The sequence below is a fragment of the Jaculus jaculus genome, chromosome 3 (genome assembly GCF_020740685.1).
Source record: "Jaculus jaculus isolate mJacJac1 chromosome 3, mJacJac1.mat.Y.cur, whole genome shotgun sequence".
Lineage (NCBI taxonomy): Eukaryota > Metazoa > Chordata > Mammalia > Rodentia > Dipodidae > Jaculus > Jaculus jaculus.
In genome coordinates, this window is record NC_059104.1 from 180,357,647 (window position 1) to 180,375,013 (window position 17,367).

At 42.7% G+C, this 17,367-nt stretch overlaps 1 pseudogene; it reads right to left on the reverse strand.

Moving 5' to 3' along the window:
- Positions 1-10,431: 10,431 nt before the first annotated feature.
- On the reverse strand, positions 10,432-11,052 carry LOC101614631 (annotated as a pseudogene).
- Between the last annotated feature and the right edge of the window lie 6,315 nt (positions 11,053-17,367).

Here is a 17,367-nt window from a genome sequence, read left to right on the forward strand (position 1 = left end):
TCCACCTCCACCGGATCCCCGCCTAGGCGGCCGCTCCGCCAGGCTGTGCCTACCCACAGCCACCCCGGCCGCTCGCAGGCCGGCTCCTCAGACTCTTCTCGCGAGAGCCCGCAATACGAAGAGGCGAGGCGAGGCGTGTTCTCGCGAGAGCAGGGCCGCCCCCGCCCACGGTGGGCGGGGCGCGGAGGGGGCGCGCGGCTCCTCAGGCGCTCGAGCGTGCGGCCGGCGGAGGTCCTCAGCGCGAGCCCGCACGGCTGCTCGCAGCCACCGCCCCCCCAAAAGACCCTTGATTCCCGCTTCCTCCCCCTGGCCTAGCTGTCCCCGTTAGGTAAAGCGGACTGCATCCCCCGCGCAGCCGGAGACCCCAGACTCTGGAGAAGGAGCACTGCAAAGGCGCCAGGTATGGACCGCGGGAGTTTGCTAGACGTCCGTCCGTCCGTCCGTCGTCCCCACGCGCACCTCGGTTCCCTGGCGCTCGGCGCTGCTTTTTTTTTTTTTTTTTAATGTTCCTTGGCGGGAACCAGTCTGCCAACTGAAGTTTCCTGCGGTGTGCGCACAGTAAGGAACCTCGCCGTCCCCTCTCTCAGCATCGCCGAGCCCAGCGCGTGCCAACGGCTGCGAGGATGGGGTCGGGAACGCCTTAACCGCGAAGCGCGCGTGCACACTGGAAAATAGGCATCACACCGTGCTTTGCTAAGAGGTGTGCTGCCCACAGTCAGCCCTGGGAGCTGAGCTGAGAAACAGTTGGGAGCACACGTCTATAGTTACAGCACTGGGGAGGCTGAGGCCGAAGGATCACAACAGCAAGTTCAAGGCTAGCCTGTAGCCCTCTTGATGGCCGTTTATTGCCCACCTGTGTGTTTGAGCTAACCCTCTGTGACTATCAGGTGATCACACTTTCTGGAATGTGCTAATGGCTTCAAGCAAGTCAAAGGCTAAGAATGTCATCACTTAACATCTGAAGCCTATGGCAGAGAGTTCCCCACTTGCTGTGACCCACCTACCTGATGTTTCCACTCATGTACTTGTAAAGTGCTGTGGTTTATAACTTTCTTTGGTTCTGTAACAACTTCATGGCAGGGCTGGAGGAGAGGGCTCAGAAAGCAGTTAAAGGCACTTACTTGCCAAGCCTGCTGGTCCGGGATCAATTCCCCACCACCCGTAAAGCCAGACACACAAAGTGGCACATACATTTAGAGTTCCTTCGCAGTGCCAAGAGGTCCTGGAAAACCCATTCATGTTCCTTTGTTCTCCCTCTCTCTCTCTCTCTCTCTCTCTCTCTCTCTCTCTCTCTCTATCTATCTATCTATCTTTCAAATAAAAAAAAAAATTAAAACTGCCTAAAATTAACACGTTGGAGCATGAACTTTGGGGTAACCTAAATCTGGGTTTCCAAGCCATGGTCACTCATTTGTTGAGTACTGTGCATTTTGCACCATCACTAATAAATTTTGAAAAGTGTCTAAAAAGAGTAATATTATGGGATTTGTGATATAAAAGTCCAGAAGAAAATCCTTAAACAAAACAACAAAATCCTGACCAGTCTTGATCTGCATGGATTAAGGTTCAAACACTCCTGAAAGTTTTCCTCCATAATACCAGTACATGTGCCAAAGAGCTTAATACAGAAATCAGAAGAAGTTTCCTATTCTTTTGCTGTTATTGTTTAAGTGAGCTATGTCAATACCATGGATTTCACTTGAAACTCATGACCATTGACAAGCACAAGATTTTATTTTGTTTTATAAGGCAGGTTTCACACATCTGTCCCATGCTGGCCTCAAAGTCATTATATAACTTAGACCACCCTTGAACTTGCAGTCATCCTCTTGCTTCATCCTGAGAGTTGGAATTAGAGGCATGAACCATCAAACCCAGCTCAAACTCAAGGGTCTTTAATTCTGTTCCCACCTTCATTAATATTCTGTGTCACACAGTGAAATACAGTTTTAAGAAGAGATAAAGAGTTAAAGTGTCCGCAGGGTTCAAAGGAGTCTCACTGAAGTCATGAGGCAATGAGCTGATACAAAGGCAAAGCAAGTCATTGCTGGTGAAAAGCTACCCCAAGTCACAAGTGTTCAAGGATAGGGCTGACAAAACACCATCCTGTGCTGGCTCTGGGCACTTGAGTCCAAAGGAAGTTAAAGTGGACTTTGCTCAATGCAGGGGGGGGGCATCTTGCTGGGCCAAAGGCTCCAGAGTCAGTTGACCCTCTGATGCATACCCAGTAGCTTGAAGATGAGTTGGTGAGTGCCGGCATACCCCAATGCTAGGTTTCCCTCTGTTAGGTTCAGGGTTCACAATGAAGGAAAACATCAGAATAAACTGGAGTGATCCAAAACAGGAAGGAAAGCTTGAGATCAAGGAACTCACAATTTCGTGAATCCAATACTTTATTGTAATGAGAGAGAGGAGAAGGAAGAGAGAGTGGGGAGAAAGGGAGGATGCATGCACCTGAAGCAGGAGAGCCAGGAAGAGGATGTTATGAAAAGGAAAGAAACTGCTCTGAGAGGGAGGAGCTAGGGGAGGGTGTAGCCTTCCCACCTCATAGCCCAGAGGCTCCCTAAATTGCCATACCAGGAGGCAGTCCCATCATCCCAGGGCTTTTATGGCCAGGTAGTAGGGGAGAGAGGGGGATAAACTGAGGCCTCTGGGACTCTTTAACATCCTGCATTTATATGACTCAGGTGTGAGGGCTGTGGAATTCCTTGAGTTAGTGTGTTAAACTCATGAACCTGTTTTCTAGGTATGGCTTTTGTATACTCTTGTGTCTATGTGTTGATGACTTCATTTTTTAAACTCACAGGTAGTAACTTTGTTTGTGCAAACTTGTGAGTGTACCTTAATGATTTGTGACAAATGGTTGTTTACTTGCACAAACAAGGTGCAAAGTCATTCTGCTTCAGAATTGAGCAGAAATCTCCTGTTTTGTGAACAATAGAGTCACATAGGGAAAGACATCCTGAGGGCTCCAGACCTGCCCGTTATGCAGGCACTTAGGGTATAACCGCATCTCCACAGTTGCCTGTTTTATGTCCTGCTGTGTCAAAGATGCTTTGAGGGCACAAGTTAAGGTTCAACATTTACTTGCTTGGCAACCGTAGACCCAGAGCTTATTTAACTTTTTAAGCCTGGGATCTGGGGTTGGAGATGTATGTAGCTCAGGTTGCCCTGGGCCAAATCTGCAGTACCACCACAAAATAAATAAATAAATTATGCATAAAGCCTGAGATTTCTTTGTACTAACAAGATTGCATGCTGCCATCTAGTGGCAGGAAAAAGAAAATCTTACAAATACAGAAGGAATTCTGTCCACCCAGAATCAGCAAATACTGTATATTTATCAAGCCCCTATGTAAGAATACTGAGATACACGACTAATACACACATGACCCTGACACAAATGAGATGCAGAAATGCTGTGGTCACCTTTGCATTGCTAGGGACCCAACCAAAAGAAGTCGATAAGAAAGCTTTTATTTGGGCTAACAGTCTCAAGGGAGAGCTCCATGATGGCAGGAAGAAGATGGTAGAGTGGAGTCTGGACATCACCTTTACCACAGCAAGTGGAAGATAGCAGCAAGAGAGTGAGCCTTGATAACACCCCTTACCCCACTTCCAGCAACACACCCGCAGCAAGGCTCCACCTCCCAAATTGTCACCACTTCAGGAACAAGAATTGAAAACAAACGAGTTTATGGCGGACAGCCGATTCAAAGCAACACAGTAAACAAAAACCAAAGAAGTTGGATTATGTGGCAAAGTAACCTGCAGTGGAGAAACTGGAATTAAATTACTTCTAAAGCCAAGGGTGAAGCTCATGGGTAGTGTGCTTACATAGCATACACAGGTTCTTAAACAATGAAAAGTGGAAAGTATTCTTACTGAAGAGATGAAGGTTTGGTAAAGGGAGAGAAAAGGAAAGATGATTGATCTGAGCCATAAGGAGTAGGATTTGTGCATAGGAGAGAATAGAAATGGCATCAAAATGACTAACTTAACTGTCTTAGGGAACAATGGTGAAAGGAGCAAGAAGGAAGTAACATGAGAAAAGTGCACTGAACTTGTAACATAAAGGCTGGAAATGTAAGGATTGGGTTGGCTGGAGAGATGGGCTCAGTCTTTAAGGCGCTGGCTGTTGTAGTTAGGCTTGCAGACTCGAGGGGAAGCTCCATGATGGCAGGGGAAATGATGACATGAGCAGAGGGTGGAATCAACTGGTCAGCAGATGCACAAGAGCAACAGCAGAATATACCAAACACTGTCAAGAGGAAGCTGGCTATAATATCCATAAGCCCACCCACAACAACACACTACCTTCAGGAGGATTCAGTTCCCAAATGGTATCAGCTGGGGACATGGCATGCAGAACACCTTAAGTGTATGGGGGAACCTGAATCAAAGCACCACATTCTGCCTCTGACCCACAGGAAATGATAACCTAAAATATATAAAATGCAGTGCATTCATCTAACTTTAGAAGTCCCCAAAAGGGCTGAAGAGATGGCTTAGCGGTTAAGGCACATGCCTGCGAAGCCTAAGAGCCCAGATTCGATTCTCCAGGTCCCTCGTAGGCCAGATGCATATGGTATTGCATGTGTCTGGAGATTGTTTGCAATGGCTAGAGGCCCTGATGTGCCCATTCTCTCTCTTCCCCCACCACTATGTCTCTAATAAATACAAATAAATCTTAAAAAAGGGTCTCCATACTTTTTAATCCCAATGATATTCAAACACTCCCATAGTCCAAGATCTTTTAACTGAGCGATAATACCAACAATAATAATAATGGCACACTGCAAAAGACGGCATTAGGCATAGCAAAGAAATATTCAACCAACACAAGATTTAAAGAGGGCAAACATCAAACTCTATAGATCCAAGCCCAACAACTATAATCAATGACAACTCACCAAATCTGATAATTCTAACCACTGACAAATTTCTGGAGTTCCAATTCTGCCCCTCCAGCTTGGTTACTTACAGTCCCCAAAACATCCTCTGGTGCTGGTGCAGGTCTCTTTGGCAGCCATCCCATAATCGTGACATCTCCATTGGGTCTCCACTGCAGCCCACAGTTCATCCTCATGGCTCCATCAAAACTCCATGCAGGTAATGCAACAAGCCTACTTCACACTGCCTTGTGGCCTTTCCAAAATACAAGCCCATGTTGCAAATTCAGTGACTTTCTCTTGCTACATTTCTTCTACACCATACTACCAGGTTGATTGTCAATTTGTTAACCCAGGGGGGAATAAAGCAGACTTTGAAGAATAGAACACTCCTTTAGCACTCAGGCCCCTTCAAAATATTGCATTCTTTCTGTTATTGCAATGCAGGTCAGCTGACCCAATCTCAGTAGCTGTAATCTCTCATACAATAGCAGCTGAATAGGCAGGAGTTACAGCCCAAATATTTCATTTTTTTTCTGTGCCATATCCCTCTGCTCATACCAGTCCGTTTCTGCACATTGTAACCCTGCACAAGTTCTCAGGACATGGGCATAACAGCAAGCCTCTCACACAAACTGCTTTTAGTGCAGTCCAGGCAAAGCTTTTTTCTCACCCTCATAAACCAAACCTCACATTCCATAGTTCTTACTGCAGTCAAGTCTTTCAACTATGACCAGAATAGTCCATCAAATTGTACTTAACAGCACTGCAAGGCATCTCTTAGGCCAAGGTTTCAAATCCTTCGACATTCCTCTTGCAAAGCAGTTCCAAAAAGTCAAAAGCCACAAAGTGAGGTTTCTAGCAGCAGTGACACCCCTTCTCTGTTCCAACTTGACTGATGCAGTAGAAAACAGAAGCTTGCAGGTGAAAAAAGGTTTATTTTGGCTTATAGACTCGAGGGAAGCTCCATGATGGCAGGGGGGAAATGATTACATGAGCAGGGAGTGGACATCACCTCCTGGCCAACATCAGCTGGACAACAGGAACAGGAGAGTATGCCAAACACTGGCAAGAGGAAGCTGGCTATAATACCCATAAGCCCTCCCCCAACAATACACCGCCTCGAGGAGGATTCAATTTACAAATTGCTATCATCTGAGGACCTAGAAATTAAACCACCTAAGTTTATGGAGGACACTGAAGCAAACCACACTTGCCCATAAAACCTAACGACCCAAGATTAATTCCCCAGTACCTACGTACAGCAGTATGTACAAAGTGGTGCATGTATCCGGAAAGTCAGTTGCAGTGGATAGAGGTCCTGGCACTCTCATTCATTCTCTCTCTGTCTTTCTCTTCTCTGTCTCTCTGCCAGGCTTTACCCATGACCCTCCCTTTTCCTTCTCCCCTAAATCCCCTCCATTGAATCCATTCTTTCCAACTAGTCACTGAACTATATTTCTCAATATTTATTTGAGGAAAAGAGAGAGAGTGAGAAACAGAGAGAGAATGGGCATGCCAGGCTACTCTGTGGGTCTGGTTTTACCTGGGTACAGGGGAGTCAAGCCCAGACTGTCAGGTGTTGCAAGCAAGTGCCTTTAACCACTGAACCATCTCCCCAACCCTTCCTGAGCTATTTTGATGCCATCGTTTTTCCCTTATATTGTGCAGGTCTGTGTAGGTGGCATCAGCCATTGTGACATGACAAGTGCCATGGCCACTTTGTATCTGGAAGACAATATTGAAAAACACTCCTCCCCTTCTTCTGGCTCTCATATTCTTCCAACCACCTCTTCCTCAGTGGCACCCAAGTCTTCTTCATTTTTTTCATGGTTTAGAGAGAGAGCAAATTGGCACACCAGGACCTTTATCCTCTGAGATCCAACTCTAGATAGATGGACCACCTTGTGTGCATGCACGACCTTGTGCATCTGGCTTTTGTGGATTTTGGAGAGTCAAATCTGGTCCTTAGTCTTGCAAGCAAACAAGTTAGCTGCTAAGCCATCTCTCCAGCTGTGTATATCCTTTTAAAATATAAAGTCTCTATGTAAAAAAAAAAAAAAAAATTTTGTCTATCTAAAACTTAATATGATCTTCAGTTCTATTGATTTTTTTTTTAATTTTGTTCTTGATGGCTAAATAAAATCCTGTTGTGTATATGTACAATATTTACTTTATCCACTCATCTGCTAATGAACATCTAGGCTGCTTCTGAATAGAGCCATGGTAAATATGAATGTGCAAGTATCATTATTTTATACTGACTTCAAATATGTCAGGCATATACTCAGAAGTGGGTACAGCTGGATCATATGGTACAACCATATGAGGAACCACAATATCAACTTTAGTAGTGGTTGTGATGATTAATATTTTCAACTTGGTGAGATTTAGAATCACCATAGAAAGAAACCATTGGGTAGGCGACTAAAAGGTTTCTAGATCAGGTTAAATGAGTTGGGAAGACCCACCCTAAATGTGGACCGCTATTCTGTAGGCTAGAGGCCTTAGACTATATAAAATGGAGAACACAAGCTAAGCACCAACATTCATCTCTCTGCTTCCTTACTGAAGGTGACATGTAACCAGCTGCTTCATGCTTCTGCCACCATGTATTCCCCACCATAAGGGACTGTATCTCCTCAAAATGTAAGCCCAAATTATCCCTTTCTCCCTTGAGTTACTTAGGTCAAGCTGAATATTTTTGTCACAGCAAAAAGAAGAGTAACAGTGGTACTAAGTTACATTCCCACTAGTAATGCCTAAGAGCTCCTCCTCAGCCTGCATCAGCATCTGTTAGGTGTTTTCTTTTTCTTTTTCTTTCCAGGTAGGGTCTCACTCTAGCCCAGGCTGACCTGGAACTCGCTCTGTATGTAGTTCCAGCTTGGTGTCTAACTCACAGTGATCCTCCTACCTCTGCCATCATGCCCAGCTGTTTATTTTCGTAATGAAGCCATTCTGATTGGAGTTAGGTAGAATCTCAATGTTGTTTACTTTGAATTTCCCTAATGGCAAAGGTTGTTGAAGACTTTTTCAATACATACTGACTATTTTTACTTCTTCTTTTGAGAACTGTTTGCTTAATGTATTCAGTTATTTGTTGATTTGATTGTTACTTAATATTTTGAGTCCTTTATATATTCTGAATATTCCGTCTCTTATCAGATATGTAGCTAGTGAACATTTCACTGTATTCTGTGGCTGTCTTCTCTTGGCTGACAGTTTTTGGTATGTTAAAGCTTTGTAATTCTATACAATCCCACTTGTCAATTCTTAAAATTATTTCTTGGACACCTGGTATACCAATGCTATTCAGAAAGTCTTTTCCTGTGCTTATATATAGAATTGCTTGCCCCTAGCAGTTTCAAAGTTTCAGGTCTAATTTTAAGGTATTTGACTCATTTTTAATTGATTTTTGTATGAAGTAAGAGATGGGGATCTAGTTTCATTTTTCTATATGTGAATAACTGGTTTTGTCAGGACCATTTGTTGAAGAGACTGTCATTTCTCCAATATTGTTTTTGGTGCCTTTATTGCAAATCAGATGGTTACAGCTGTTTGGGTTTATTTTTGGGTCCTCTATTCTATTTAATTAGTCTGTATTTCCATTTTGTGCCAATATCATACTGCTTTGTTACTGTGGTTATAGTTTACTTAAAATAAGATAGTGTGGTACCTACACCTTATTTTGCTTAGGAATGTTTTGGCTATTCATGGCTTTTATGTATCATTGTCAATTTTAGGATTGCCCTCTGTACCCACGCACAGTGGCAGAATATCTTCTTTAGGGCTCTCTAAATTGTGATTTTTCCTTTTCCAGAGCAGTTCAGTTTCAAACCATAGCCCCCTCTGAAGATCATGTCTGGCTAAAGCACTCAGAAATATGAGATACAAAACAAAATAGAGTTCTTCTATGTTGGCCTGCCAGCAGGAGGAGTTGCAGTCATACCAAATCCTCCAGCTGGCTTTAAAGATTGAAGCAGTGTGGGCTTGAATTGCTAGTCTGTTTTACCAGAGCTTCTTGGCTTCCCTTGTGCTTGAGGTTTCTTCTTGCCCTTCCTGTGCTCGGCAGGGAGGAAGAACTGGCACTGTGGGCGCTCCTACTTTTCCATGCATGGTAGTTCTACCATCTCTTACCATGCTCTTCTAACCTAGTGTGTCCTTTATCTCTCTGAATATTTCCACCCACAGAATCAACCATCTTTCCCTAGAAATCTAAATGCCTTCTTTTTATAAAGATCTTAAAACATTTATTTAATATACAGTATTGGAAATATAACTTCATTTTTAAAAGACACATTTTCTAAGTCTATTTGCAAATATTAATACTTTTAATTACTCCTGTATACACAATGAACAAACACCATGCCCTATTCTTTTTTGTTGTTGTTATTTTCAAGGTAGGGTCTCGCTTTAACCCAGGCTGGCCTGGAATTCACTATGGAGTTTCAGGGTGGCCTTGAACTAAACAATCCTCCTACCTCTGCCTCCCAAGTTCTGGGATTAAAGGTGTGTGCCACCGCCACCATGCCCGGCTGATGTCCTACTCTTTAAGACATAGAAAAAATAAGAAACATGAAAAGCAAATGTTAAAAATAATTGTCATTTCTCCATGATCCTTGTGTGATTTGAAGACATTAGCTGTTTAATGCTTAAACAATGTGAATAAGTAAGTGAATTAAATATTAGGTACAAGGCAGTTTCCAAAACTAGTATTAAAAATGGCTCTAAAACATAAAGACCAATAAGCATAAATTTCATTGCTGGATATGTGTCATGCTTTATTTTCTTCATGGGATCTGATTCCCCCCCCCCCTCCCGCCAAGGTGTTCTGCCAGAATACTAAGTTGTTTAACACCATCAGCACCTTGACCATACAAAAGAATTTCAGAAACCAAAAGCTTCTTTTACTTTTAACAATGATCAAAGTTACCTTTTTTGCTACTTCTTTCATCCAGTTACCAAATTATTCATGTTAAATAAAGTCACTGGCAAGGGTAAGTACTGTGTTGGCTGACCCAAGTTTGAGGTATGTAATGCAGAGTCACCTGTTCAATCATTTTTCCACTTGACTTCATTCCAAGAGTATCAGTCAATGACAATTTTGCAAATCCCTTTGACTACAGCTTCACTTCTGTAATCATGTATAAGCTTAGTGGTTAAGCGCTTGCCTGTGAAGCCTAAGGACCCCAGTTCGAGGCTCAATTCCCCAGGACCCATGTTAGCCAGATGCACAAGGGGGCACACACATCTGGAATTCATCTGCAGTGGCTGGAAGCCCTGGTGCACCCATTCTCTCTCTCCCTCCCTTTCTCTCTCTCTCTCTCTCTCTCTCTCTCTCTCTCCCTCCCTCCCCCTCCCTCCCTCCCTCTTTCTCTGTCTGTCACTTTCAAATAAATAAATAAAAATAAACCAAAAAAAAGAATCCTCCTACCTACTGGAGATCTTAAGAACAGTTCAAGCAGTACATAAATAGCTTCATGAAAGAGAACAAGAAAAGGAGACATGAAACATGAGTGACAAACAAAAAATATTATTTTCAATATGCTCTAACATTTTCTATTGATTTGTTTTCATTTTCCATATTTTCTCTAAACATTCTGGAGTTTTCTGGAGTTATGAACCAATGACACCAAACTTTCTCAAATGACTAGTCCCATGGTCTCTGCCAAGATTTTCAAGTTCAAACAAAATCAAGGTTTCTTTAATTTAGTTTGAACAATTTTTTGCTCTTCTAATTCTGCAAGAAGGGCTTGCCTAATATATAATTCAATTTTATATCTCCCCTGTAACTCCCCAATTTCTTTCAGATATGCTGGAATTCTTCACTGCAAGGATGTGTCTCTTGATACTTATCTTCATTAAGCAGGATGTTTGCAAGAATATGCAAAATCAACTTCAAAAACCGCTGTTCCATTTTGTCAAAAAGTTTACCAAAATGTCCTTTCATTGAAGCAAAGAAACTTCTCTGTGCATTTATGAATCTGGATGGCACTAATCTCACAGTCTGGGATGCCATCCAGCTTCTTCAGAGTACCTGTTCAACAGCCTGTATCATTTCAAACAGGTAGTCTTGAAATGCAACATGGATCCAAAGCAAGTAAGCTTGTGGTATAAAGCCAGAGAACTGGGTCTTACAGGCCATAGTATCCACAGACATCTTGCTTCACTTTGCTGTTCTCAACTATGAAAACATATGGTGAAGTTGGGGGTGACTAAGGCCACCCCACCTGCATTTCCACCACCTCCTTTAAGCCACAGCGAATCTCCTGATGGGGCAGCACTGGCTCCTCAAAACTGTGTGCCTTACTTCCTGAATGAGCCAAGAAATAGGAATAGGACTGGGATACAACACAGTGTTACAAGTTGTGGTTAACATGGGTGAGTCTTTGAGACCAATCGGTGAAAGGTTGACATTGCACAAAAAGTGACCCCCAAATGCCCAAGAGAATGTGCCCTTTAAGGGACTATCTAAGATTATTCAGGTACAGAGATGAGTCCCAGGTATCTCCAAAACAGAAGAGTATCGGAAACTCCACAAAATCCAGGGTTGCCTCCTAAGGCAAGGTTGGGGTTAGAGGCTATGGTACCTGAGCTGATGGAGAGCATCTTCAAGTTTGTGGGTCTTATCCTAATATGTAACTTGTAGCAATTTCATTTTCTGAAATAATTCATACTTATATTGGGTACTAACTAGCAAAAACCTAAATATTGAGATATGGCTTATCCATGATAGGTATAAGAAAAGGAATATCATAAATTAGACATACTCTGATTTTCAAAGACAAATGTTTAAAAAAATATACAATCTAAAAAAAAATAGTATAGGGCTAGAGAGATGGCTTAGCGGTTAAGGCACTAGCCTGCAAAGCCTAAGAATTCATATTCAACTCTCCAGATCCCATGTTAACTAGATGCATAAAGGAGAGGCAAGTGCAAGGTTGTACATACACACTAAGTGGTACAAGTGTCTGGAGTTTGATTTCAGTGGCGTAGACCCTGGAGCACCGTTTCTTTCTTTCTCTCATTCTCTCTCAAAAAAAAAATCATCAGCTGGCGACACCAATAGCACAAAAAATCTGCCAAAGCTCAGACCTCTCTGCATACCTTTGGTCTGGAATTATGCTCTGTTCCCAAACACACTTTTCCGCTGGACTGCAGGAGTCACCCCCAACTGGAGAACCAAGTTACAAGCTTTAATAAAACCTGAGTCTATGGGGAACCTACACTCAAACCATTACATTCCACCCCTGGCCCACAATAGACTCATGACAAACTCACATTGCAAATTGTATTCAGATGAACTTCAAAGGTCCCCGTAGTATTTACCAACTTGAAGAGTATTCCATAGTCCCAAGTTTCAAGACTGTCTCTTAAGTGTTAAGTCTTGTAAAATCAAAAAAAGTTGCATACTTCCAACTTATGATGGCACAAAGTAAACATTTCTATTGCTATAGGACATAACAAGGAGAGACTTGACCAATACAAAATCAATAACCATTAGACAACATCGTGTGTCTGTAGTTCAAGTCCAGTATCCATAACCAGTGGTGACAGTCTCTGGATTTCCAATTATCATCCGTCCATTTGTATTGGGTAGCCAGGGAAAATTTCCATCCCAAGCCAATAGCTTTTGGTGGTAGACCTTGCACTGTTCTGTCATGTATATCCAATAAACCTTTTTTTTTCTTTCATTTTTCATGGTAGTGTTTCATTCTGGTCCAGGCTGACCTAGAATTCACCATATACTCTCAAGGTGGCCCTGTACTCACAGCAGTTCTCCTACCTCTGAGTTCTGGGATTTAAGGCATGCACTACCACACCTGGCTTTCTATACATCTTTGAGTCTCCACTTCAAACCACAGTCCATCTTTAGCTCCATACACTAATCTTTCCAGCCTTCAATGTAGGGATATGATCCTGCTTCCCACGCACATCTCAGAAGCAACTCCTGAAACCACGTGTACTCCATGATCCGCTTCCATGAAGTTTTTAAGCTCCTCAAATCAATACTAGGTGTGCAAGGACACATTCATATTGTTAATCTAAGACGCAAATAAATGGACCTCCAGCCTTTAGAATTCTTGTTGTTTGAGATAGGGTCTCACTCTAGCACAGGATAATCTGAAATTCACTATGTACTCTCAGGCTGGCTTCAAACTCACAGCAATTCTCCAACTTTGGCCTCCTGAGTTCTGGGATTAAAGGTGTGCATTAGCGTGTTCTTTGGGTGGAGGAGAAATGGGTGCACTAGGGCCTCTGTCCACTGCAAACAAACTCCAGATGCATGTGCCACTTTGTGCATCTGGATTTATGTGGGTACTGGGCAGTCAAAGTCTGGTTGTTAGGCTTTGCAGGCAAGTACCTTAATTGTTGCTATCTCTCTCTCTTTCTCCCCCCCCCCTCCAGCCTTAGAATCCTTCCTTCCAGTCATATCCTTCAAAAAGCATTTGTATTTCTATCATTCACTCTTCCCTGGGTGGACATCGCCTGTGGTAATCTGTTTGACAGTAGCAGCTTCAGGAACTTAAAACCTGATCTGTGCCAGTAATTTTAAATTGCTTGAATTTTTCCAACCTTGATCAAATTCTCTGGGCATGGGCAGCAGAGTGCAGCCAGCCTTATGCCAGTAGTCCAGTTCCAATAAATTCTGTGTTATCTTTCCTTCCCCTTAGAAAGTTCATAAGTAAAGTCTCCAAATGCCATTCTCTATGCATTTAGCATTATCAAACTCGAACAAGAATAGCCCATAAAATTTGGTTTACCACACAGTGAGGCTTCTGCAGACATAAGTGCCACAACTAGGGCCGGAGAGATGGCTTAGCAGTTAAGGTTCTTGTCTGTGAAGCCTAAGAACCCATGTTTGGCTCTTCAAGTCCCACAAAAGCCAGACACACAAGGTGAAGCAAGCAAACAAGGTTGCACATGCAGACAAGGTGGTGTATGTGTCTGGAGTTTGCTGCAGTGACTGGAGGCCCTAACATGCCAATTCCACCCCCCCCACCCTCTCTCTGTGTCTCCCTCATTTAAATAAGGCCGGTATGTTGGGCTTGCCTCAAAAAAAAAAGTACCAAGTCCATACATATTCCTCCATCACACAAGTTTTAAAAAACCAAAGTCCACATGGTCAGATTGATCACACAGCAACACCTTATTTCTGGTACCAAATTTCTGTTGTAGACAGTTTCATGATGGGATGGAACATCCAAACCAGGCAGTTTAGAGGAGGAGGGGATTTGTTTCAAGCTTACAGATCCAGGAGTCAGGGGTGGGGAGAAGTTCCATCAATGGTGGAAGAGGCTGCTTCTATACATCCAAGCAAAAAACCAAACAGCCTGTAAAAACAAAAATCAAAAGTAGCAAGCACAAATGAGCAACAGACAGCAGGGAGCCCTTGAGAGCTCAGTCTGTCCTGCATACTTTTCACTAGAGATTAGATCCACCCCCAAACACATCTCAGGCTGCCTCCAGTAATACCTTCAATGGTCAGGAGGCTGGAGAGCTGTTACAAGCTTTAATAGAACACCTGAGTCTATGGGGGACATGTTTTCAAACTACCTCACTAAGTCTTCAAGCAAGTGCCTTTACCATGGAGCAATCTCTACAGCCCCCTTTTGCTTGAGTCTCATACTGATCCAGAGCTTGCCATTTCTAGGGAGCTCCACAGATTTGAGGGTCTCTGTTCTCCTATGAGCCTGAAGTCCATCCACTGTTTACATGGACCCTTTTACAATCAAGCTTGATTGGTTTCTCCGGCTTCCTCAGACCTTCATGTGGGCTCCTAACCATTAAGCCATCTTTCCAGCTCTGACCTTTCACCTTTATGGTCAAGAATAGACTAAGGAAAACCAATAGCATCATTCATGACCATAAAATTATACATTCTACATAAATATATAAGCAATAAGAAAGATGTATAATCAGAAGGGAAAAAGATAAAAGGGTCATTATTTTGCATTACATGATCATCTATATAGAAAAAGGACTTAAAGGATTTTTTAAATAAATAAAAGAATCCAACAAGATTGTTGGATGTAGAATAAAATTAGCAAAATGAAAAATGTTTCTCTATACCCAAAATAGCCAACTAGAAAAAAAAATTATTTTTAGAATAGCCTCAAAGTTATATAGTGCTTAGCAATTTGCACAGGTTACATAAAATTTTTAGAGAAAATATAAACTATTTTTAAAAGCATCAAAGGAAATGAGAATGAAGTAGGTTATAATACTGATGAACCAGATGGGAGAGTAAAGATAACAATTTGTACTGAAACTAATGTGTCATGTAAACATACTCCCAATAAAACTGCCAGTGTATATTTTAAGAAGAGACTCCAAAAACTCATAAAATTACTATGAGAGTAGAAACATCTACAGGCACTATGCACTTAATCTGTATTGCAAGAACAAATATCTCAGTAGAACAAAATATACAAGTAGACTTCTTTGTTAGTTTTTGAGGTAGGGTCTTACGCTAGCTCAGGCTGACCTGGAACACACTCTGTAGAACTATGCTGGCCTCAAACTCACAATGGTTCTTTTACCTGTGCCTCCTGAGTGCTTAGATTAAAGGCATGCACCACCATGTCCAGTATAAGTAGATTTCTTACCAAGCCTGTTGAAATCAACAAGATAGCAGCAGAGTAGGAAGTTCCAAGCATCATGGCCCAAAGAAACATGGGCTTAACTTTAATATAGGTAGCAGAAATGTTCAGGAAGGGTCCAGCGTGCAGTCAAAAAGAAGTGGTGCCCCACAGGAGTGCTAAATAGAATAACCATGTTGAAATGGTGACTGTGACAGAAAATTTCAGAAGAGAGTCGACATGTATTTGCCAAACTTCAGTCACACAATCTTCGGAAAATCCTGTTAGATGAAGTCCTCATACTGCAAGGATTAGAGTCCATGTTCACAAATGCAGTGGCATAGCCTGATGCACATAAGCTCCACAGTAGGTTAAGGCTCCTAGACCATGAGCCTCTAGCATGTTCCTGTAATCAGTACCTATGGCCATTTGTAGGTATTGTTGAGTAATCATGAACAATCACCAGAAAGATAAAGTACCAATACTGGGTGCTAAGATTTTTTTCAGATATATTACACTTTTTTGTACATGTGTAGTATACATGCTTGCATGTGAGTTCATATGTTTGTTGGTGCATGGATGTGCATACATGCATGTGTGCTTGAGCATGTGGAGGCCAGAGGAAAAACTCAAGTGTTGTCCATCTCTTTTTAGACCTGATCTCTCATTACTTGGACATGAACAATTTTTCTGGCCTGTGAGCCCCAGGTATCTACTTGTTTCCTCTTCTTCATTGCTGGGATTAGTTCCAGAATTTTTGACAAGGGTTCTGGGGATCAAATTCATACTTGTGAGCACTTTACTGACTCAGTCACCTCCCCAACCCCTCAAATCTATGATCCCCTAGGGAGCCCTGGGCCTTAGTGCCTTCCATCATGACCGACCATGCTTACGCAGCGCACGGCTGTGCTGGGAGGTCCCTGTTGGGCAGTTTGCCCCTCTGCTCCAGGTCACTGGCACAGGAAGAGCTATCATAGTCCTTTCACTTGTTCCCCAAGTCTAGAACTCTTTTGAATCCAGAGGAGCCAGACCAACATAGCCCCAGAGAAGCTGAAACCCACACTGTGATGCCTGTGCTGAGCATGTGCAGTTGAGTGCTGAGGTCTTCACGAAGTATGACCCTGGATACGACCCCAGTTATCGACTTCCTCTCATTCTCTAATGGCCTGTGGGGCATGAGATGTGGCCACATCCAGAGAGACAACCATGGAATCTGACACATTCATCTCTGATCCCTGGGTCCTAAGGACATCCTGCTTCTCCTCCGGTTGACATACCTGCAAGATGGAAGTGAGAGGAGCAGCAAGCAGTTTCTGCATATTTGTTAGGCATCTGCGTGTCAGGAAAGACCCTTCTGGTATCTTCAGATCCGGGGTCTGAGTACTGCCAGCAGAGAAACCTGGACTGTAGTGCCTGTGAGCCCTACCTTGAAAATGATCTCTGTGACTCGAGAATAAATCCCTTCTTCAATAGCTGTGGTTGTACTATGTACATACATTCACAAAGGGTCTACCTCACAGACTCTGTGTTCACTTATCAGACCTCAGATCTCAACAGAGGTGACAACATAAAGCCTGTAGTGGTCTGTGCCAAGGAAGCTTCAGGTACTAAAATTTGGCCATAGGACTCTCAAGAAGCCTTGACATCTTTATCCAGAAGGAGCAACATATGGGAAGAAACTCATGCAAGATGCGCTGATACTGCTAGGAATGGATAGTCTGATAAAATTTGTTCCATAAAAACAAGGTTTTAGGATTGGGATTATTAAAAAATTCATTGATTTTAAAACCTGAGTTAATTTTTTTTTTTGTTTTCTTATTTCCCTTCTGTTCTGCGCCCACTTGTCACCTTCTTCTCTCCAAATAGTCCTGTGCTCTGCTTTTATGTCACAC